This window comes from Takifugu rubripes, chromosome 17 (assembly GCF_901000725.2).
Source record: "Takifugu rubripes chromosome 17, fTakRub1.2, whole genome shotgun sequence".
NCBI classification, from domain to species: domain Eukaryota; kingdom Metazoa; phylum Chordata; class Actinopteri; order Tetraodontiformes; family Tetraodontidae; genus Takifugu; species Takifugu rubripes.
In genome coordinates, this window is record NC_042301.1 from 2741913 (window position 1) to 2766087 (window position 24175).

The 24175-nt window shown below is 44.5% G+C and overlaps 1 protein-coding gene across 2 annotated transcripts in view; it reads left to right on the forward strand.

The window, feature by feature from the left end:
- LOC101077958 (teneurin-3-like) overlaps positions 1-24175 on the forward strand; it is a 126887-nt gene that overhangs the window by 6994 nt on the left and 95718 nt on the right. The window contains exons 1-2 of one of the 2 annotated variants that reach the window (XM_029851467.1): positions 13107-13248; positions 16298-16330. The gene's annotated coding sequence lies outside the window, so the exon portion shown is untranslated. Of the gene's footprint in view, positions 1-13106; positions 13249-16297; positions 16331-24175 lie in introns of those variants that run through there. The other variant, XM_029851464.1, reaches the window with a different exon arrangement.

The window sequence follows — 24175 nt, forward strand, 5'->3', positions numbered from 1 at the left end:
TTGCAACTGTGATTCATTTGGCCTTATGAGGACCTCGGCAGTAATAATTTGAGATCCTGAAGGTCTTATGCCAGGTGGGCATGGCAACACTGGATTGTTAAAATCTCCTCTTTGAACTTGTGCATCGATGTCATCCTTAAATCCACTGTTCCCTCCTCCATCTTTTGTGCTCATTCGTTTCACCAGGGTTTTATTGGCGGACTTTAACGCTGCTGTGGCGCCTCTGGAGGACTCCGTAACATATAGAGCAGTAGATGGTGGTAGAGAGCCGCTTTTGGTAGCTTCGCTCTTCAATTGCGCACGCACGCACACACACGAGCGCGCACAGGGTCTCGCTATGAGTTCATCTGCTGTACATGCAAGTGTACAATATGACACCAAGAAATATCAAAAGGAATTTAATGCTGTTGCTGCTGTTGTCCCACCCTCTCGGACCTTCATTTTAAATGTTTCTATTAATAGAATAGAATAGAATAGAATAGAATTTGCCATGGACTCAAAGTGCAAAGGAGTAGCACCCTTGCAGACAATAAAAACAATACAGCTGAACATCTACACACACACACACACACACACACACACACACACACGCACACACACACACACACACACGCACACACACACACACACACACGGCACATTTAATAAATTAATAATAAAAAAGAATAAAAACAAACCCCAAATTCTTGCACACTGCCCTGGCCTCAGCATCCACAGACTCCAGAACTATTTAAGATTTCGGTACAAAAGAGTTTTTAGAACAGTCCAGTTTGCATTTTGGAACTTTGTATCATCTGCCAGAAGGCAAGAGCTCATCAGATTCTGTTTGTAGGATGTGGGGCGGGTCCGGGAAAACCCGCCTAAGTCCAGACTGCTCATCGATGGACTGAAGGGAGAGACTTTCAGTTCTTTCCATCCCCTTCCTGACAGCCGGTACCAGAGTTGAGCGAGTGGAAGAGAAAACCATCTCCAAAAGACCCAAAGTCAAATGCGAAAAACTTGTTTTAAAACTTTAAGCAATATCAGGTTATTATTTTGGTTGAGTGCAAAAGAACCTCGGGACACCTGAACTTTCAGATAACAGTGACCTTCATTAGCCTGTCAGGGTCGTGGCTGGTTAACAGTCATTGTCAGGAAAGGTCGGGTGATCCAAATTTCAAAGCTTTTTAAATACCCAGGCTCCTCCAATCTTGTTCCACCAATCAGCAGCCCTGGGTTCCTCTCAGCAGCTGCCCAGAACTCTGGAAATGAAAATCATTGATGCTCACAAAGCCAGAGAAGGTTAGAAGAAGATGGCCAACAGTTTCCAGGTGCCCTTTTCCTCTGTTCACAATATTTCTAAGGTATGCTAGTTAACAGAGGCAGTGGAGGTCAAGATAAGGTCCGGAGGTCTGGCGCTGTGGTTCTCTGTTCATCTGTTCAGCAGCACTTGCACAGATATGACCTTCATGGAAGGGCCATCAGAAGAAAATCCAACAAAATTCTGCATCAGAAGTTTACAAAAGCACATCTAGACAGGCCCGATGCATTCTTGAAACAGGTCCTGCGGACTGATGAGGCTCAAACAGAACTCTTTGGCCTTGAAAAGCAAAGATTTGTTTGGAGGACAAAGGACACAAAATTAGGTATAAGGAACACCTGTCCAACCGTTAAGAACGGGGAGGATCTATCCTGCCTAGGGGAGAGTTAGAGCCTCTGACATCTCACGGGTAGCGGGAAGAATGGATTCACTTAATAGAAAAAGAAATATTTTGTTTAAAATACAAAGGGGATGTGTCATCTGTAACCCTATGCCGACTTAATGAATCTGTGTGTGTGTGTGTGTGTGTGTGTCACCCAGGGTGAGGGGATTAAGTGTGAGCCAGTGCAGGAAAGGTTAATGCTTGGTCTCTCTCTATATCAAATGTCTGAAGAGACCGAGAGAGGAGGAAGAGAGGGAGAGATAGATTATTACAGGCACGTCTGGTTTCATCAATCTCCCTGAATTTAAGGGGAAACGATAAAATCACCACATCAAGATCCACGATGTTCATCTGAAGGGACGATCACTGATGACTGCGATTTGTTGAACCCCAGCAAGTTTTTCTTCATTCTCCTTGGTTCAATTAGAGATGGAAGACATTTTGGGATTCTTACACGGCTACAGGAATGATGCAAAATGGTGGACGGAAGGAGTTAAGAAGAACCACAAAGGAGGTATGCGTGTGTCTGTGTGTTCTTGACTTGCTACGCACTGATGGAACACTCATTCTACAAGAAAAGTGAGGATATGTTTGGGAAGTGAGGACTTGTGCTCACGACCTGTGTGAGAATTAAGACTTGACTTAAAGGTGAAGTTTAATATTGGGGTTAGGGTTAGGACTGGAGAATGCATTATGTTTCTGAAAGTCCCCACAAAGATAGAAGCACCAGGCTGTGTGAGTCCACATGCCCGTGTATCCTTGGCCACTGTGTAATTGAGCGATCGAGCGACCAAAAGGCCACGTTCGATTCCCTCTTCATTAGCAGTTAACATCGCTAACAGAAAGTGGACATTTAGAGGCGACGCTAATACTTGTAATTAAAATTAATTTAAAGTGAACGACACAAAGGAAAATAAGGGTAAAAGGTTTTCTCCCCGGCAACTTTCCTTATCGTTTTATTACACCTGTCCTCCTGGAAGAAAAAAAAATGCAATAAAAATGCAAAAGAGAGAATGGACTTAGTGTTGGGAAAAGAAAATTAAGCCCCAGCAGTCACTCATTAAAAACTTCGCTTGATAATTGGGGATCTTCCGTAAGGCTTGAGTAGTTTACAATGACTTTATATTTTTAATTAGAGTGGCTTGTTCTGATTGAAATGAAATACAAATGGGTTCTTAAACACACTTAGCTTATCGCAAACCTCTGTGACTCGCCCAGTTTGTTCATTTGAGTGAAAAGTTTATTGGAAAAATCAATGGAAACCAATCTGGGAATGAGATTTGCATTGATGCTGTGACTTCTTTTGAATGTTATTAATTATAGGTCGTCCGCTGTCGCCTTTCAAAGCCGCCTGTTCCGACACGGCTGATCCGGACTATTCTCGTTCCTCACTGGTGGGAATGACCTCCTTCAGGAGCTCTTCTTTCAAAAAGCTCCTGAAGACGCCGCTCTTCCACGAGCGCCTGCTCTTTAACAGCCCTTACCTTTCTCCTCCTCTCTCCTTCTCTCCTGTTTATATCCCTCTTCGGACCCTCTCCACAGCTCGGCCCTGGTAGTTGTTAGTTGCAGTTGCACCAGGTAGTTTAGGGCTGTAAGCTAGCATTTTATTCACGTGGGTCTCAATCGCATAGGGGCTTGATCGTGTCTCTCAAAGTCACTGTGGACAAAAGTGTCTTCAATGTGACTAAAATGAAACAGTACAAAGCGCGTGTGTGTGCGTGTGTGTATTTCTTTGTGTCATGATTGTTTCTTGAGACGGCATCGCATCTACTGCTTGATGCTGGTCGTTATTCCATGGTAACGATGGCATGCACCGCTGGGCTTTGGCTTTAGCTTTAACTTACTTATACAATAACTTTATTATTATTTTTATTTTTTTTCATTTTTTCAACTAAACGTGAGCCAAAACACACTCACATGCAGCCAACATTACGCTCCTTTAGGCTGTAGCATATATAGTCTTCTCTGCCCCTTTCAGCTCTTTCTCGAGAGACCGAGACATTCCGGTCCGAGGTGGACGATATGATTCCTACCTGGATCTTGAACCTGTCTACCCTGTCTAAACTCTGCTAGTATCAACCATCTGGTCCACAAATGTGGTCCTCCTGGAATGTCAAATACTTGAGCTTTGTCTTCTGGCTCCACTCCACTAAATCAGACTGGTTAACTGCACAAGCTGCTCGCTCATGGACAAAACTGTTCTCTGATGTGGATTGGGCTTTTTTAGAACCGTGGCTCTAGACCCAGAGCTCACCAAACCTTCTGCCTTCCTGGGCTGCAACTCTTAGACATGTTAAACAGAATAGACATGCTAAAATAGTTCTCTTCCACCCCGAACCTGATTGGCTTTAGTTTAATTGTATTGTTGTTTTATTTCAAGGGATCAAAGAGAAACAAATGGGCCCTTCCACACCCGTGCAGGGCAGATGGGGGCAGGGAGCAGCCGGGCCATTGCAAGGCACACGCCTGTATTACTGGGCGACTGGAGCAGGAAGTGTTTTTTCCGCAGGTTGTCCTTTTCCCGCTGGTTGGGACGTGCGGGACGACAGCTCTGCATCTCTCGCTGTTTAATGTACATGCGCTAAAGTCACACTTTCCCACTCACCCTGTACATTCAACATATTGGTGCCCTGCCTCCACCTCGTTAGTCCATGATACCCCACCAGCCTTGTGTCCCTCAGCTCGGGACACTGGGAGACGGGACACACATTCCTCTCCTCCATTGTGCTGTTTTCACCTGCTACTCTCTCTCCTACTGGACGCACACAGATGTTGGCGCCGTGCGTTGTGCTCAAATGAGAAAGGATTTCAATAGCCGCGAAGTGCGCGATGGTGCCAGCCCCCCCTTGTGTGGCGCTCCGCTCCCGGTGCTCTTGCACAGCGGTATTACACGCACGATGAATGAGCTTGTTACATCCTGAGGTGCATCAGATGCTGATGATTGGAAGGTAGAGATTGGAAAAGGTGGAGACCATCAGGCAGATGTACGTGAGGCAGAGTGAAGTGAAAGTCAGCCTCCAACCTAATCAATTAAATTAGAGGGAGACAAGGAACCCTCAGGGTGGCCTGAGAGGAGGCCAAGGGGAACCTTGGACCCACGGACGCTGTTGCAGGGGACCCTGCAGAGGCCGGTATTAGGGAAGATGGCAGCCTCTGGAGCACAGGGAGTAGGAAGGTTCTTGGGAATTAATAAATAAATAAATAAACAAGTGGCAGCTTTTTATTTCCTTTCCCAAAAAGTATAACTGATAAACCAGCTTCGACATCAGCCACCCTACACAACGTCAGCTTCGCTTCTTTGGAAATTTAAAGAGGAGTCATAATGGCTCGGAATACTCTGGTAATTCATTATGCGTTTCCTGTTGTGCATTCTGTTTGATTTCCTGTTAATTGTGACTCGGTCTTAAAGAGACGGATGATTGGATGCTCGTGAAGTAAAAGCAAAGTGGTGCAGCCCCGGCGACGGTGCGCGGATGCTTACTGCAGCGCAATATGGGAGACGTGCGTGTGAAGCTAAAAATCCTCCTCCACCCATGTCACAATGAGGATCCGGGATATGCACCCTTGGATGGAGTTCCGATTACCATTCCCGTTTGTGTTCCGCATTTATCTTTACCGCAGCGTCGCTCGTCGGTTACCTGCTGATGTCAGAGCTGTGGCCGGGTTTGATGTGGAAGAAGATGGAACGTTGCCATATGAAAGCTCCTGACAGCTGGTGCAGACCGGTTCAATATTCCTGCAGCTGCAGCTTTTTTTGACGGCTGCAGCGACAGCGCGCGATACTGTAAAGTCTCAGAAAAGTCACCGAGGCTTCAAGAGCCTGACACCACCTACGATGAGCAAAGGTTCTAGTAGCGTTTACATATTTCGTGTCTCACAACCTCGGGTAAATGGCGCATCCGTCCAAAGCAGGCCTCTGCATCAGCGAGGAGGATTTTAAAGTCGATTCTGTGTCTCACAGCGTTCCTGTGGGTCCATTTTCTCCATTTTAAAACCGGTTGATCTCATTCATTACAGTTAAAGTCCAGTTGAACAGCTTTGGCGTCCACAAAAACGATGCGGCCCATGCGGCGAGCACAGCCGTCCAATCAGAGCGGATCAGCCAGCCGGGCCACAGCTGACCCACGTGGGCCGATGTCGCGTTCCCTCCCTTGCAAATTGCTTGTGTTACCTTTTGTTTTGTGTATTTTGAGATGTAGAACCTCAATTACAGGTCAGAGGTTCTCCACTGATGTTCTATTAAGAGCAGTAATAGCAGAGTCTGTGTGAGGTTAGCTGAAAAACACACACAAACGCACACACACACACATACACACGCGCACACACACACACACACACACACCTCAACAGTAATTGTTAATGTAGCTGTAATAATATGATTTTCCTCCCATCATTGGAGAGTGCTTTTTTTTGCTCATCCAACCTTGGGTGTTTACACCCCTCGTTCTAGTTAATAAGCTCCTCCTCCTTTGACCATCCTTAATGGATTATTTAAAAGTATATTTGCTTCCTTATTCTCGGACAAGAATCTCACAAAACTGTAGCTCAGCCACTAATCCGACACACGCTCTGGTTCTGATTGCAGATGTGGCGATGTGCTCTTCTCATCAGGTCACTGTTTATCTGATTTATGTGCTTGTGCCAGATAAATTATGGCTCCTCGTGTTTAGAAACCATTACGGCGCCCAAACGGCTGCGTGAGCAGGAGATCTCTGTCAAGGTCGGCCATGTTGACAGACCAAAGAGCAAACATGAAACACCGGGAACGGGCGGAACCTCGTTCAGAACGGTCTCTTCCTGTTTACAGATGTTTGATTAAAGTCAATAAAACAAACCAGAGACTTTGAGCATCACTCTACAGCTGTTCTGATACTTGAGTGTAATCAGGGGCCCCAAAGAGAACAGATCTAGTTGTAGATGTCATCAAGTTGCATATTCAGGTAGAGTGTGTGTGTGTTTGGGTGTGTTATTATGTCTGTGAGTCAGACCGACCTGACGGAGTGAGTCCAGAATGGCGTTACCTGCTAAGTAGGATGGAATCGATAAATTCTTCTCTTTCAGTCCAGCCTGGTCTCAGATCTTTCTCTCTCTGGGCTGATGATTCTTGGTCCTAACTTGGTCAGCTCTATGGCCTAAAGCTGAAAATATGTAGCTCTGAAGCTCCCCAGATAGTAGCCGGTACTGACCGTCAATGGCAGAAGCTGTCGATAAACCACGGAGTCCCGACATAAGACGACATTCAAAGCCTTCCAAAGAAAAGGCCTTCGGCGTTCGAGTGTGTGTGTGTGTGTGTGTGTGTGTGTGTGTGTGTGTGGGAATGAATAGCCGTGAAGCCATTGTGTGTATTTTTATTGCCTTCTTGTTTAATCTTCCTCTTTGTCACGACTGCCGGCTGTTAACAAGCTTAACACTCCTGTTACTTGTGTCACAAAACTCATCCGTCTTCCTCCGTCTTTTTTCAGCCCGAATGGTCTCCCCTTGTTTTCTTCCACTGCTGAATAATTCTGCTGTCGCTTCCTCCCTCCATATACGAAGGAACGGGTTCTTTGTCATCTTGAAGTATGGCTGAGTTCAGCAGTCATTCAGAACTGAATGACTGATTACAGCAGAGAACAGAGGTTACACTTAATCACGTCTCTTATATTCAGTCAGCACCGGCACTTCTTCTTCTCTGCTCTTTCCTCCATGCTGGTTTGCACATTTCCAGTCGCTCCATAACCTCTGCTGGGCGTTAAATTGGCCCCGATGCGGAATACAAAACCAACTACGGCAAAGTGTAAACGTTTTTACTTTACTAACTAGGTGCCGGTAGACGGTCCGATCAGGCGAACCGATCCAAATCAGCTGAGGAGGAAAGTCAGGTCAATAACCAGGCAGTACCGTAATAATCGAACACAGCGAGTAGGGTTAAGGGAGGCCGGGACTAGACAAGGAAAGGAGGGAGGGAGGACCAATGAGATAAAACTGCATAAATGATACAGGTAAACAGTAGTAACCTAGTAGCAGGTTATCTTTCAATCAGCTCGTTTCATATAGTTATCAATAAGTATTATTCAACCAAAACAGGCCTTTAACAATGACTTGCTCCAGGTTATTATATGTAAAAGCACAGATGCTCAAGGGTTAGTTAAGAAAAAACGCTTGACAGTTACCAGAGTTAAAGAAATACCAATTTTTTTTAAAGGGAAATCTGATTACCAAAATGTATTAAGCAAGGATCAAAGCATTGAGAACCCAACAAACATGTGCATGTACATAACAAACATGTACGGGTACAATGTGTTAGTGGGTTTCTTGAGGCTCTGGCGGGTTCGGAAAAGCTGGAAAACCAAACCTGACGGCTGCGATGATGGAAAAACAGCTGGGCTGCATCAGGCTGTCACTCACTGTCGGCTCAACTCAACGTCCTGAAACCAGTGAGCTCGGAAACGGGGACTAATTTCCCCATTAGGAAACATTTAAAGTGGAAATTTACATTTTTAAGCTCTTCTCAGGGTAGAAGATATTAAACGAAGCAAATCGCAACATTCTACATATTGACACGTCCTTCTTTGTTTGTCTTTTCTTCGTTGTCTTTTACCCACATCCATCCAGCTAGCGGGATCTTTTAATATTCGTCTTTTTTGGGAGCGTTAGTGAAATTTAAGTACATCCAAACTTTTAAATCCGAACTGTCTGACTTTGTTACATAAATACACGCTTGCATTGCACGTCAATACAGGCTTGTGTGTTCCAGAAATCCAGCCCTGACAAGCAGACGAGGAGTTTTTAATGCTACAAAACAGGAAGAAACCTTGAGCAGGACCAGAGCTTTGTAGGTTTTAGAGCTGCAGCTGAAAATACCAGCATCATCACAGCATTTATATATTTAAAAAAGGCCCTAAAAAAGTAAAGAAAACAGATTGCAACTCTGCAAAATTGTTTTAATTTGGATGAAGCGCCGATCTGTTTTGGATATTCTTTTCCAGGTGCAGCTCTGAAGCGTTAGTGTGTTTGTGGTTACTGACAAGCAGCGTTTTGGTTTTTTTTTTTTTTTTTTTGCATTAATGTGTGTGCAGGCTCTGACCACCAGGGAAATGTGTTTTAACAGGTTCCAAAGAGTGCCAATCCCCAGCTAAAGCATTAATGTAAGAACTTAATTAAAGTGACAGTAAGGAAAGCTATTATAGGTAAGCTATTAGGAATTAGCCAGTCAATCCAAGGACTACAAAATTGAATTTTTACTGAAGCGTCTGGCATACACCTCATCAAATCTCATCTCCTCTTTCCACTCTTGACCCCCAGGGTTCAATTTAGGTATGAGTCTGTGCGCTGTGCCTGCGCGTTAATGTGTTATCAAATACAACATAAACTTGTGCTCTTTTATATTGGCAGGAATACAGAATGCAATTAAGAGAGCACTTTAGCAATTCAATTACAATTCTTTGGACAATTTTGAACCTCTCAAACCACCACCACCTACCCCATCGTCAACACACACACACGCCGCCACCCCCACACTCCACTAATAAAGGAATAACACACATATTGCCTCTCTCTCTCTCTCTTTCTCTCTCTCTCTCTCCACTTTGTCTTATTAATGAAACAAATAAAAACACACTAGGGGCTTAAATGAAGGCTTTAAAAGGTTGCAGCTTGCTTTCTTTCTCTCCTTTCTCATTCTCTACCCTTTGCTTCTGTTCCTTTCTTTGGACCGAACGGCGAAAAGATCCAAGGGTTGATTCGTGTTTTCAGGCCAGCGACTGTAACTGCTTAAGTTGATGCCTGAGACAAGAGAGAGTTTAATCGGTCTGGTTAAATATTTGAATGCTAAATTTTCCGAACTTTCCTTCCAGAAGCTCGGTGCACATCTGTGTAGAGGTGGACTGTTTCATTAATGCACTTGTTTGCATCTCCCTTCCATGGCCATGGGAAATAAGACATTTAGCATTGGCCATTCGTCTCCCTTGGTAACCCCTGGGCATGCTCAGTTCAATTTTGTAACCCATAATAATATGTGCATGTGGGTCAGGATGTGCGTGTAATTACCTGGTGTGTCTCTGTGGTAAAATAGGGGAAGCTTTTATTAAATTAGCCCAGTGGGTCAGCGTTTATAAAGAAGGCTGCAGAGGCAGAGAGGTTGGTTATACAGCCGAGGTGGGAAAACTTAGCCAACATTCATCATGAACGAGCAAAGAGACTCTGCTGGAATGGACTAATTCACTTTATTATCTCTGGCTTCATGTTGCGAAACCATCAACTCAATAAATACGTCAGAATTGAGTAGAAAACATCACCATAACTCAAATGTGTTAGTCCCTCTTTTAGAGGTACCGATGCTCTCCTCTGTCGATAAAGAGAATGCATCAGGTGAACCTCTGAAACAGTCCATTCCCATTTCCATTGCACGGGGCCATAAACGTTTCGAGCGCCACTCCATTTTTAGTTAACTGTCGCTAATTCATTTTGTGGGCTATAATGTTTCTCATTCTGCCCCACTTTATCTCACCTTCATCTACTTATCTGGGCCCTCGCCGTCCTCTTCCCGGTCAGTTCCTCCTGCTCCCCTGGGACAAGATGGACCCAGACTGTCAACACTGAGAACGTGTAAAGTAGATGTTGAGGATGCAAATGCTGTCTGTCCGCAGCGTCTACTATCCGCTTCAAGGTCCCCTCATATCTCTGAATACGTGCTACTAAGGTGTCCTGAGTCATAATCGGCACAACCGTAGCTGTAGAAAATGGCTGAAGTCACAGTCTTTCTTTTTTTTCCACCCTTGTCTCTCTCAGGTCATCGCAGAGTTTGTTCCCATCACCAGAGTAAATATTGATCCAAAAGTTTCTGGTGGACCTTTATGGCTCCAGGCTGCTGTTCCTGGTCCAGGCAAAGAGAGCCATGTTCTGCTTCAGATATCAGAACTTAATCGCTCAAATATTCAATCGTCTCGCTTCTGATTCTTCCTGTTTATTCCTATTGGCTCTCTGAGCAGATCTCTCTTTTCCTCCCCTCGGTTCCTGCTCTTTGGTCACATCTTTCGGACGCTCCTAAAGACAAGAGGCTGGAGTTAGTCTGGAATCAGCTCTTTCATGGCCAATCTGATCCTGATACGTGATCATAATAATCAAAACGGAATAATCATTCAGCAGTGGTTTCCTTCTTCTCTGTGCTACAGCCCAAACTGCCCCTGTTTTGTTTGATTCTTGCAGTCGATCCCCCCCCCCCCAGACACGAGCATCCATTGTTGCCAATAGGTGATTGTGATGTCCCATCCTGAGCTGTCAAAAGGGATTTTTTAAAAAACATTTTACATCATAGTAATCATCCTTGCACAGTCAGCTCGTTTTAAAACTCAGGATTTAAAAGCGCTCCAAAAACAATAAAGGGATAAAATTACACTATTGTCAGTAAAAATGGGGTTTATAAGAGATTTAGGAGGGTTCACTGGCACGATGTCCTCGTTCCAAAGCTGGGGGAAGGGGGGGTCCAGGCCCTGACAGGTCACCTTAAGTCCTACGTCTCTAGAACCAGCGCAGTTCTTCCAGGACGTTCTAACCACCGCTGCTTCACCTGGTGCTCCGCTGATCTTTAGAATACCGATGAAAATCCATACCATCTCATTTCAAGGCTGTTGATGCATTTCAAAAATATATGCCCCCCCCCGCCAGCGTTCCTCCTGCTGCCCCCAGCACTCATTTATTCTTCTGTAATGCATAATCTTCGATCTTCCCGTCCTGTCCCCACCCCGGGGCATCCTGGTGTAACATCATATGAATCCAGGCATGGTGTCCATGAAGGTTGTTTCTGAGACTTCTCATCACCTCCAAATGTCATTGAGTGGCATTATCTTATACTTTTATCTTATAGATGTATTCTGGGACATACTTCCTTCCTCTGTTCCTTTCTTTCATTAGACAGATACGTTGATCAATAGATGCATGTATGAAATGGATTGATATTGTACATTTATACCCACAGTTGGGTTTTAAACCACCGCAAATATCAAATTAATGTTGCTAAACTGCTGAGCTGATGTGCACTGAATGATGTGAGGATATAAATGCAACTATATAGAATGTACGTGCGCATAGTTCTTACTTGTCTTTTCATCATATGCTTTTATTTTTATTTTAATTCAGCGATCCACTTATTCCAAAGCACTTTAATTTCATTGTACTTGTTACAATGACAGTAATGATTCACTATTTTATTCTATTCTATCATATAAGCAATCCCGCCCATTTCCATCTTTTCTTCTCTTAATTTGCAAGTTTTCATTGTTTTTCATACAATGGGGGCAGACGTAGCTCTTTGGGCCTTATGGAGCGCTGGTTTTTAGTTCTACAGAACCAGCAGAGAAATGGGGAAGACCCAGCTCCCTGGCCTCAAGTCTGCATTCTCATCATTTAAAAAATGAGCAGCGCACAATCGGACAGTTTCTGTGGCAGCGGTGGTTACGGAACATCTGGGCTCGCTGGTTTCCTGCACTGCTAAATGAGATATCAGCAGCAGGTCGGGATTAGCCAGTATAAATAATGATCTCAGGGTAGATTGGAGAGGGTGGGTCCACAGTTCCACCACGTAACCTGCACTCACACAGCAGATCTTTATTAGGATAACCTCCCAGGTCTTTAAGATAAGATGGAGCCTTGTAAGGAGGAATTTGAGGTCTCTTCTTCTGTAATTAGCAAAGACCTTAACTGAAGACGTGATCTCTTGCTAACATCCTACAGCATTTAAGTCCAGTGTTGATGTAACAGAACAGACTTTTTCCTGATTTTGACCTTAAAGCAGACGTTTGTTTTGTGAATGAAAGAACACGTCCTGTTCAAATCTGTGGGTCTCGGCGGTGCTGGAGGGCAGGGTGATGCCATTCAGAGTAACCCTGAAAATCAGAGAGGACATCTGAGGTGCTCAGGGCCAAGTTTAGAACTGGGAAGTCGTCAACAGGTCATTCGGGCCCTTTCGTCTGCGATATATCACAAGATCTAAGCCAAGAAGGGTTCGGTGTAGCTCTCCAATTGAAATCTGATCATCTGGCTTTCTCTGGGAGGAGTCATTAGGCATCAAACATCCATCATAGTAGATTTGTTGGAAAGGGAACTAAAGGACGTGTGTTTAATCTAGGCAGGACAGAAAGACCCACACGCAGGCATTGCAGAACAAATCTCAAGTATTTAATGGCTTCAGCAGGTCTTCAGCAGCATCCATTAACAAGAAAGAAAAGCTGAAAAAAATCAAACATCCACAGCCCAGATTGATCTTCCCTAATACTATTAAAAACTATTAAAAAAGCAGAAACTCAAAGATTCTTAGATTAAAAACAAAGGGTGCAGGATTACAAAAGCTCTGGCAAGATTTTTGAAATCCACAGGCACAGTCTGGCGCAGGCTGTAAGGCAAAACTGGCTTTGATACCCACCGAGGAATCAAGACTAACAAAAATCAGGTGTGTGAACAAAGTGGCGGGAGAAGAAAAGACAGGAAGTAGGCGGGGGCGCATGGCAAACAAAAATAGCAACACAATCAAATGCTACTTAACACAAAAGATCAAGTTGACGGTTGAAGTTGCCTCGGACCGGTTTGACAAGTAGGTTCTTGGATATTTCTGTCCTTATTAATGGGGAGGGGGGTTAAACCTCTTGATTTCTCTCTCGAGGGGCTTTAATTGTGCTGGTTCAGAACCCCCCTGGACTCCTCACATTTGAGGAAATGGATGCTTCGACTGTGCTACGACTCTCTGTCAGCCTGTTAATGATGACTTCTATATGCTCCTGGCGTATATGGTTATAGATGGATCTCCAGTGAGCTTCTAATGAATTGCTGCCATTTCTTTCCCAGCTTCCATGTTGTCACATTCCATTTAGTAATAATAATATAGCGGATGTCTTCTGGTGCCAGTTGAGGATCTGCTTGTTTATCTGAGTTGTTTCAGCTTGTTGCATCGATCTTATCCCGAATCCCGTGTCTCACCTGCGTCCCTTCGCCCTCGCTGCTCTCTGCGTATAACCAGCCTCGCCTAAAAACATCCAGCACGTCCCCCCTGCTTTGTTCTAGGGCTTGGATTACAAGGCCCGCCATTTTCCCGCCTGGATCACTGACCCGATTCTGTCTGCTGTCTCTGGATTTGTTTGCTGGTGCGAACACGTTCAATCTGTCCTGCCCAGTTCTGGCGAACCGGTTCCAGACAACAGCGCCCCGAGTTTATCACCTGCAGCAGTAAAATGGCTTTAATCCAAGTTTAATTATCAATTCAATGGGGAGCTGAAGCCGCCTATGTGGATATTAAGTCGCCAGCTTTAACGATTTGAGCTCTAGATCAGATGAAGTCAGAGGATGCGGCTAAAAGCTCCATTTGTGGAGCAGGTGGATGAGACCCACACCAGAACGGTGTTGTCGTGAGTTTCTACACACTTGGATATCTGAGAGAAGGCAGCTTTAGACAGGCAGGTTGTGAAACGATCAACCATGTCATCATCATTAGCATCATCATCATCATCATCATCGTCGTCGTCGTTGCCGCCAATCTTTTCACATTTGCTGCAGTAATGAGCTCCTAATAGCGCGAGGATGATTGCTTCTGCACACTCACACGTGCACACGGAGCAGCTGATATCTGGGGTTAGGTATCTCTGTCATCTGGCCGCCATCTTTGCTCTCGTCTCGTTTTCTCTGTTTCCGATCGCCTCACGCGCTTTTATCTGGATATCACGTTTTAAGCCCTGCAGTCGGAAGTTTCACTGGGATAAATTCTCCACATTATTTTGGGCGATTTATTTAAATAGAAAAAAAAAAAGAAAAGACGCTACGCCTTTAATTCTGTACCATCTGTGTTCATGTTGGGTTTCTTTCTTTCTGTTTCCGTTACCTCGTCTGCAATAATCCTATTTATATTTGTAGTCTTAGCAATTATGTATAGTTGCTAATGCGCATGTTTATTGTTGTACCTTTGTTTACTTTCAGCTCTTTGCGCTCCTTCTTTTTCTATATTCTCCCTTTTCTTGATACACGTCACTTTGCTTCTGCCCCTTTCTCTCCTGCTGTAACAGGAACATCCTCCCCCAGTGTGGGAAGAATATAGTTTGATCTTATCTCTCATCTTATTTTGTCTGTTGAAAACCCGCAAGTCTCTGCACGGACAGATAACTATTGATCTCTCTGTCTGCTCTGCATCAAACAAGGCTAATACCTTTTTTCAAATATTTCTAGAAGGTCAGGAGCATTTTTGTATCAATCACACATGTTAATTAATTACACACACTAGCAAATCTTGAAGATAGCTGGACGAGAGACCTGCACCCTGTTAAAATGACGCTTGCTTGGGAAATGGTTGTCAAAGCCGGTGAATCCTGATGTTGTCATTTTGTCAAATGAATAATAAAACCACTGAATGTCTGAGTTGTATTCATCAGATGCTTTTTTTAACACTCTGGTGTGCTAAACCATAAAAGTCAAAGGGCGTGCACATTCCTTTTCTCCCTCCTTTCTTTGAATGAGTGTGGTTCCTCTGAAGTCTCCGTATCAACCTGATTATCTTCTCTCCGTTTGTAGGTGCAACTTACTCTGCATTATCTCATTCGGCAGCCTGTCATTGTTGCCTATTCTCGCTGGTTCTGCCTGTGGAAATCATTCGGACCCTAATCTCTCGCGCCTTCTAGTTCCTGCTTGACCTTTTCTATAGAGAGTAGCGTCTGACGCCATGCCAGATAAAAGCTGCTGTCACACTTTCAAGAATGAGTCAGTGGGGAAGATGTCTCTGTCCGCTTCACACACAGGCAACAGGCAGCCCAATATGGGATGATGCTAATCTTCCTTGAAGGCCGGGCTTAATGGACTTAGCTGCAGCTGTCTGCAGGAGACGATAAAAACGGTTGATGACAAGCATGATGGTGTAAGGGCGCTCACCTTTGGCTTTAGTATTAGTTAAGGGTCACTAAATCGCTATATTCTTCTGACAATTACGTGCTGAAAGCCACCGATTCCGAACTTTTCTGCTGGATTTGGATCTGTAATATCTACGTCTGGTTGAATCGTAGCTAGAGAGATTTTATTTCAGTACATCCCATCTGAAATTTATAGTGATTTCTTTATGGAAGCCTTGCCAATCGCATTAAATATGAGTAGGTTTTGTGTATGCGCAGAAGTGTGAAATGATACGTTAATGAAAGTATCTAAGCTACAAGGAGACCTGACAAAATGTGCTTTTCTGTTTCTGACTGTGTGAGTTTGCTCCGTGTTCACTCAGATGTTCTCTCGACACTTTCTGGTCAGTTCATTCCAATGTGAATCTCCCCAATAAATCCCGAGTATCAACCTGGGAACTCCAATCTGACGTCCATCATGGCACCTAACTGCAGTCCGCTTGGATAGAGGACGGGAGAGGGAGCTCGTCTCTCGCTCGCCCAAACACATTTCAAGAGGAATGTGTTATTTCGTGTCAGTTTGCCAACGCAAGTGTAAAGTTAAACCCGCTGGACTCTCAATTCTTCCCTGTCCGACACGTTTCAGAAATATGTAATTCAGCCGTGGGTTCCGTCTAGCTAGCTTCAGGTCTGCACATGTCTGTGTGTGAAGATTGTTTTCTAACAGCATTCTCTCTCTCCCCCCCCCCCCCCCCCCCCCCCCCGCATCTTTTCCAGGTGAATCCTAATCTACCCTCAGCAACACTAACAGTAAGAAAATCACTTCTTTCTCTGCTCAGACTGCTTTTTGTCTTGCTTTTCTCTCACACACACACACACACACACACACACACGCACACACACACACACACACACACACACACACACAAATGTACAATAAAGACAATATTATTATTATGACTAGCCAGTGTAAAATGTCATTGACTGAATTAATTAATTTACAATCAGATATGTTTGTATTCCATTCTCACTAAAAGAGGTTCTTTTTTCAACCTCCCTCTTTTGCTCTCTATTGATCTCTCGTCTGTCGTGTCTTCAATCACATTCACATTTGCTGGCTCCAATTCCAACAAATACTTGAGATGCACCGTCTCCCCCCACACCTGGATGCGGGCGTGGCTCCGCCCCTGGGTGGAGGGTGGGTGATGGATGCGGCGTGGCGAGTGTAACATTATGGTTCATAGGTGTTGGTTGGACAGCAGACTCACCGTGTCCATACGTGGTCTAACAATGAGTCTGAGGGCATCAAAAATAGAATAAAATGCAGTTTTCAGTATAAGAGGGAGATATTAACATAGACACCCAACAGAAACTCAGAGCCTGACCAATGAAAAGGATAATTAATCACAATCGTCCAGCCTCGAGATCACAAGTGTTTGGGCTGAGTCGGTGTGTTTCTAATCTCTGAACTCTTATTAATAAATTATCAAGGATTATTCAGAGGAAGTAGGTCCACTGAAATGAAAGGGTTCCAGGCTGTAACCTGGCTCACGGGAAACACATAAATAGACAGTCTCGTGTGGGATTGAAGTAAAAGAGAAGCAGTTTTGCAAAAGACAGGTGTGATTTTGTGAAAGGAAATGCATTTTTAAATCAGGCAGGTGATTTGTCCTTGGTGGACGTTAAACATCAGAAAAAGGCAAATTCAAAGAACATTTTGCTTGATAACCAAGACCAAAAATGATTTAAAAAAATAAAGATTTGAAGCCGCGTGAGTTCTACAGCAAATAGCACATGGAGACATGCAGCAGGTGGCAAATTAGCCACAGCGTGTGGTGGCATCTACAGATGTAATTCAAATTCATGACCCATTATTGGGTTTAATTAATATGTGAAATACAATCTTCCTCTGATTCACTCACAATCGCAACCCTATCCTATAGTACAGCTTTAATTTTAGGTATGTTGAGAACGCCAACGACATACCAGCAATTACAAATTTCCGGCATGTTGAAGATCACTGTTGATTGAAACCTTATGAAGAAAAGCAACACCCTGTGTGCCTCTGCTTGGCCATCTAAGCTGCCTCCTTCATCACCCCTTCTGTGCCTGGGATAGTGGGCTAAACCTCTGCCTGGGTAGCGCCGTCCTTCTTTTCCGCGGTTGTTTGTGACGCTTTCTTGACGATGGACAGAAGAACCTCACAGCGCCAACCCTTGAAGACCGGCCTCGCCCAACTCCGGAGGGAGCAAATGTATTTGCACGTGTCGTGCCTGTTCTCCAGTGTGTGTGTGTGTGTTCATTACACCCTTTGCTGGGGTTGTTATTACTTATTGATGGCGCTGCTTTAAAATTCAGCATCACATCAGCAGGTGGTACAATAATGCTTCTCTCTTCCGTCCCCCCTCTACCTCACACACACACACATATAGATGTATTTACACTGCTTGTTAAAGCAGCCACCTGTAGTTCTTGTTGTTTCCTTGTTCACATATGTTTCAGGCCCCCCTTTTTTACTTGTAATCTTATTTTTTGCATTCTCCCACTGCAGCTCTCACATTCTTTTGGACCAGTTGCCACTGCAGCTTCACCGAGTCCTGCCGGACCGGACAGCCTTGGAGGGTTCCTACCCCAGCCCCTCCTCGTCCTCCAGAGTCCTTATGCTGTGGCCGTGACTTTGCCTGTCAAATGTCGCCTCAGCCATTTCCTGTCCATATTGGCTGCCACCCCTGCCTCACAGATGGTGGCAGATCCAGGCCTCACAGCCCCCCAGTAGCTGCAGATGGCTGCTGCATCCATGACGCCACCGTTAAAAATGTTCCCGGGGCTTTTAACTGGCGTCTCCAAAATAACTGGTTTGAAATTCTTTGGCAGAGGTGGAACTTCTCCACTCTTTCTTCAGAATCAAGGATCTTGACTCCTCTGATGTGAAGAACAGCCGTTCTCCAGGCGCCTTTTCCCTCCGTGCTGCCTGTTCAATTGTCCATGAAGGAGCAGTAAGATGTTGGACTGTCCTGTGTCCATCCAGCTACGACAGCAAGCCGCTCGTCTTTCAGCCTCGTCCTTGGCAGTTGCAGTGGAGCTCTTTATGTTTACAGGTCTTAGACCGCCATATCTGATTTTTGAAGACAATTATAAGCAGTGAGATATCGCTGTGCGCATAAACAAGACCATTAAAATGTAAAATGAGTTCACTGCCCTGATAAAACAACAAATTGAGACGTCATTAAAAGAAGAAGAGCTCAAAGTCAAAAGATATCAAGAGAGTGAAAGTGGACGATGCCGATAAGGTTCCTTTGTGACAAATCCATTAAAAACAGGCAGTGGTGGAGTAGGTATGGAACATATGGAACAATTCATGCTGCAATGCAATTATTTCTACTGTAAAATAGAGATTAGCAAAATCCAGGGCCACTTTTATGAAATAGAAACAACTGTGGTCAATAAAACAACAATGACCACCAACACACCAATATTTGGTACAAAGATATCACAAGTTGTGCAGCTGCTGCAGCTTGAGTGTGCGTGTGCGCACGTGTGTGTGTGCTTTAGCACAGCTTGGCCAGCATCCTGGTGGTTCTGAATTATCATAATCTTCTTGCTTATTATGCATTTATTTGTCCTTCAACAACTTGACTTAAAGTTAACTGGGCTAAACCCCCTGCTGTGTGACTCCGGTGGGGGTGGGCGTGTCAGTGTGTCTCCATGCATGTGCGTGTTTGTGTTTCAGGTCACGCACATGCAGCTTCAGGGAAAACAACTTGACAGAGATGTCTGAATTCATAATCATCCCGTTAATTAATCTATCAATGAGCCTGGTTTATTAATAGATATGTCCATCTTGGGCCTGGTGGAACCCTGGACCTATGGTGTGGTGTGACAATGGCTCTCAGGATCTCATCCTTGTATCTAACATTAGTCAGAGACCTCTGGCGGTCTTTACGGACTTCTGAAAGATCAAAGTGACCCTCAACCAAGAATGATCGGACCTCCAATACCTCCAATTTCATGTGTGAAAGATTTGCGAGGGTGAACCAGTTATTGTTGATAGGCAACACAGTGGTGCTGTGGTTGATCCCGTCCCCTCGGTGCTGACTAGTAGCAGCTTGAGTTTTATACCAGGAGGTACTGAAAGAAGAACCTACTCGGCCCTGGTGCCTCTATCGGAAAAGCCTCCAAACGGTACCATGGCGAGACTCCTCATAGCAAGCAGATAAAGGGGGGGGGAGCGGCACAAGAAGGTTCTGGGAGCTGACTGGCTCTTCTCTGTGGGTTTTCTCCCTCAAAGACTCGCATTTGGGGCTCGGCGACTCTAAACCGACCTTAGGTTTGTGAGTCTGGTTGTTTGGGTCTACATGGGGCTGCGACTTGCCCACACAGCCTCTACCAAAAGGCAGCTTGGACGAGCTCCAGCGACCATCTTCAGTCTCCTAATATTGACGTCGTCTTTTCAATAAAAGTTAATGGGGTTTGGCCAGAGATTCCGATTGTGAGTGCGACGCGTCTGATCTAGGGGATAATACAAAAGTGCTTTCCAGTTTAGAATGTTCTGGATTTCTCTTGTTCATTGTCATTCAGGCTTCCCTCGTCACACAACCCGCTGCTCTTTCTGCTCGCTCGCTCTCTCCCCCTACCGTCGTAACGACCAGTGAGGGGGTTTTTGTGGAGCAGTCTAAGTTTCCTAAGTGACCAAAGTGTAGATGGGAGTGTTTGATGAGTAAATTGGGAGCTGTGGGGGCTGGATATGGCACAGCCTTGCATCCCAGCAGCACGCCAACGCCGAACAATCTGTAATTGGCACCAAATAGAGACACCCGCCTGTCACCCATGAGGAGAGTCATGGAAGGAGTGTAACAGAGGAATTTGAATTATTAGATGGCAAAATCAGTCAGGGATCCACTGCTGTGAGACGTAGGAATCAAATTCCTGCCCTCGGTTCTTAATTTATTTCCATCTGTCTGCCTTTTTTTCCTTCCAAATTCATTTTCTCAATGTTTACTTTATTTTATTTTCTTCTGATACACTCATTTTTTCTGATACAAACATATTTTTCAGCAAGCACCAACCTTTTTTAGGTCGCTGGTTGGATTTGTTTTATAGTTTGTGATGATTAAAATAATGGAACAAGGTTAAAAATTGCTTGGCGACGTGTGTAACATGGATCAGTTTAGAATTGACTCTTCTAACTAGCTCGTATCATTGATATTTTAGATTTTGTCATTTATCATTATCATTCTGTTTATTATGTGGTTCTGTTACAGCAAATCGGAGTAAATTTAATCCGGTTTCTAAATGATTTTATTATTTATGAAGGGGAAGAAAATCCCAACCTGTCTGCCCCTCTGTGAAAAACTAATTGCCCCCTGAACCTAATAACTGGTTGTGCCACCCTCGGCGGCAATAACTGCAATCAAGCCTTCGTGATGGCTGGTTATGAGACTTTCACGTCGCTGTGGAGGAATTCTGGCTCACTCTTCTTTGCAGAGTTGTTTTAACTCCGCCACGTTGGAGGGGTTCACAGCATAAAGGGCCTTGAAGGTCACACTTGATGTGGACTTTGACTGGCCCACTCCAAAACCATCTAGAGGTGGACTTGCTGATGTGTTTCAGGTCGTTGTCAGGCGCAGAATTAGTGGGGACTGGGAGCGCCTGGGCCCGGTAACAGAGAGGCGGGTTTTGCCCCGACTTCAGTCAGACTCACTTAACAATTCCGACTACCTTGATATTAAAAAAACATCCTGTGTATAATACAGGTTTCAGCAGCCTCGATGGGTCACGGTCAGAAGGAATTTCAAACGATTGTCTTCGGTCTTGTGCGTACATCCAAATGATGAATAAAAGTGTCTGCTAAATTCGCTCTCGCGATGCGTAAATTTACGACTGGTCTCCAAAGGTAATTGGGATAAAATCGCCACCAAAAGCCAAATGGGAGTTCGTATGGGCATAAAAGCGGAGCGACAAAACTGGAGAGAAAGGAAAAAAGAGAGGGGGAAAAAAAGCCCAATTACAAAAGATGGACACCTTTTGTTGTCCGTCCTAATCCTCCTGGAGACCAACTTGACACTGTTGCTAGCAGCGACTCAAGCCCCGCCAATACTGGCAGCATCAGATTCTAATGATCACTGCCACTGTAAACAATGTTCGAGTTCGTTAGAAAGTGTTGGTGTGGTTGTGTAGTTGCACCACCGCCCAGCTTATGTCCCCTTATTTGTCTCTTGGCTGTACAAAGGTGATATGAGGGACTCAGCAGCTGCTCGCTGCTCCGGCGGAGTCAGTCCTGAATCCCGGGTGTCAAAAATGCACCACTTGTAAGCCCCCGCTGTTGCGTATGTAAAGCTAGGTAATTACAAGCTTTATTGGGTTTAAAGGGTCCGGTCATGTGTGCTGCCCCCAGCCGGGCACTCACTTGTTCCACTTGAACCTGCAGTGATGAACTAATGGCCGAAACAACCATCACAGTGCCACCGCACCACAGTTATTTTTACCCCTGATGTAACCGAACGCACACACACACACACACACACACACACACACACACACACACACACACACACACACACACACACACACACACAGAGACCTTCCAGAAAGTGTGTTTCCTGTTGATGAGTCATGAACACTGGGACCAAAGTTCTAAAAAAGTTCCGGGTTCTTTCGTGACCTCTTGGATGAGTCGTTGCTGAACACTTGGGGTAATTTTGACAGGCCGGTCGCTCCTGGGTAGGTTAACCGCTCTAACCAGGGATGGCTTGATTCCCAAAGCCTTCTCAATGGCTTTTCACCGTTTCCAGACTGATTGATTTCAATCACCTTGTTTCTCGTTTGTTCTTGAACATCTCTGGATCGTCGCCCCCCATCAACTCGTTAGACTGCGTCTAAATAATTGATTTCTTAATTCAGCCGGTTGGGCAGTAATCAGGCCCTGGTGAAATCATTTTTTGTCCCCCTACAAAGGGTCAACCGTGCTTGGATGGTTTCTTCCCCCTTAATAAATAGAATCATGGAATAAAAGCTGCATTTTGTGTTTACTTGGGTTATCTTTGTCTAATAGAAAATTATACATTATGAACGAAGTCTGTCCAAAGAAATAAAAGAGAAAAAAGAATCAGTGAGGGGGCAAATACCAGCACTTTACATGCCGTCAGCAGCTTGACGTAGAACTGTGAAGCATCTGTTTTCTTCTGTGAGGGTGCAGGCAAAGCTGCTCATCATGCAACCCCAGTCCCACACGTGCACGGCTTCCTGTATTTGTGGATGTGATTGATCACTCAGGAGCTTGAGCCCCCAAACCCACCACCACCACCACCCCCGCAGCGTTTCACTATAGGTGTGCAGATGAAAGCATCACTGCTGAGTGCGTGCGTGCGCGTGCACGCACGTAAACATGTTTGAAGTGGTGTCTAGCAGCTGAGCTGGGTTGTGGCATTAACGGCTGGTTCAAATATCCCCAAGGAAACACACACACACGCACACACACACACACACACACACACTGACACCAGCAGAACCAGTTAATTGCAATCAACTGGTGAAATTAGCTAACAGGAGCTTCACTGTTACTGTTACCCAACCAGTAGCATCTAAAAACAGGCTTATAAATGGCACAAATCACCGTTACGCTTCTATCAGGGTGATTTCGGGATTAATTAAGCATCTTCCAGCTTTCAAGGATGGATTTTCTTTCATAAAAATCATCGAAGATTTCAGGTATCCATAAAGATGCAGGCCTTGATTTGTTCATCTGTTCTGATCAATTATGAATGAGTCTGGTTCATGGTTTCCAAGACCGTGGCGGTGCTAATAGCGGCGCTGCTGAGCTATATGTTCCAGGCTAGCAGCCGGCTCTGGGAAGGGTGCCAAGTTTATCCTCGTGAGCCGAGGATGTGAATGTTAAGCAGCCAGGATCTGCTGCGGCGTGGAGACTGATCTCCCCATTCTTGTAACATTACCCGTCAGTGATGGAGGCCTTCAGATCAGTGAGACCTTCATGTGTCGGTCTGTCCGAGCTTTTTTTGGGGATGGTTTGAGGATATTAAAATCTGTGTTAGCTTGGCATCAGCTCTATCATTGGGGAGTCTGAGAAGCTCTAATGTTGCGGTGCTAAATTAATCCTATATCTTAAACAACCCTGTGTAGATGTAAATGAATTTTGTGACGTTGTCTTGTGTGTGCATCATTTGAAAGGCTACCTGTAGCATCCAGCTGAGCAGTTAATGAGCACATTGATTGAAGCTGTTAATTAAGAGCAGATTTTAATAAATCATGCTCCTTGAATCTAGCTGTAATAAATTATTCCTGACGGATACGTTTTTTTTCAGCATAGCAGATTCTGTGACTTATTTTTGTTTCATTTTTTTCTTTTTTACATTCAAATGTATTGAAATAGTTTAAAATAGTGACATAAAATCAACAACGCACAGCAAGAAAACAATATATATTTTGTTGCCCTGGAGTTAATCTATTTATTTAAAAAAAACAAATAAATAAACTTTAGGACGGGAGTGAGACATTTGGGATAATTACTGGATGCCTATAAAGACCAAAATAGAGATTATGATAGAGGAAAGTCAAATTAAAGTATAATTTTGATAGTGAAAGGAAGCCATTCCTGTGCTTTATTTCCTCTGGCAGACATAAAATGGAAAATGTTTATAT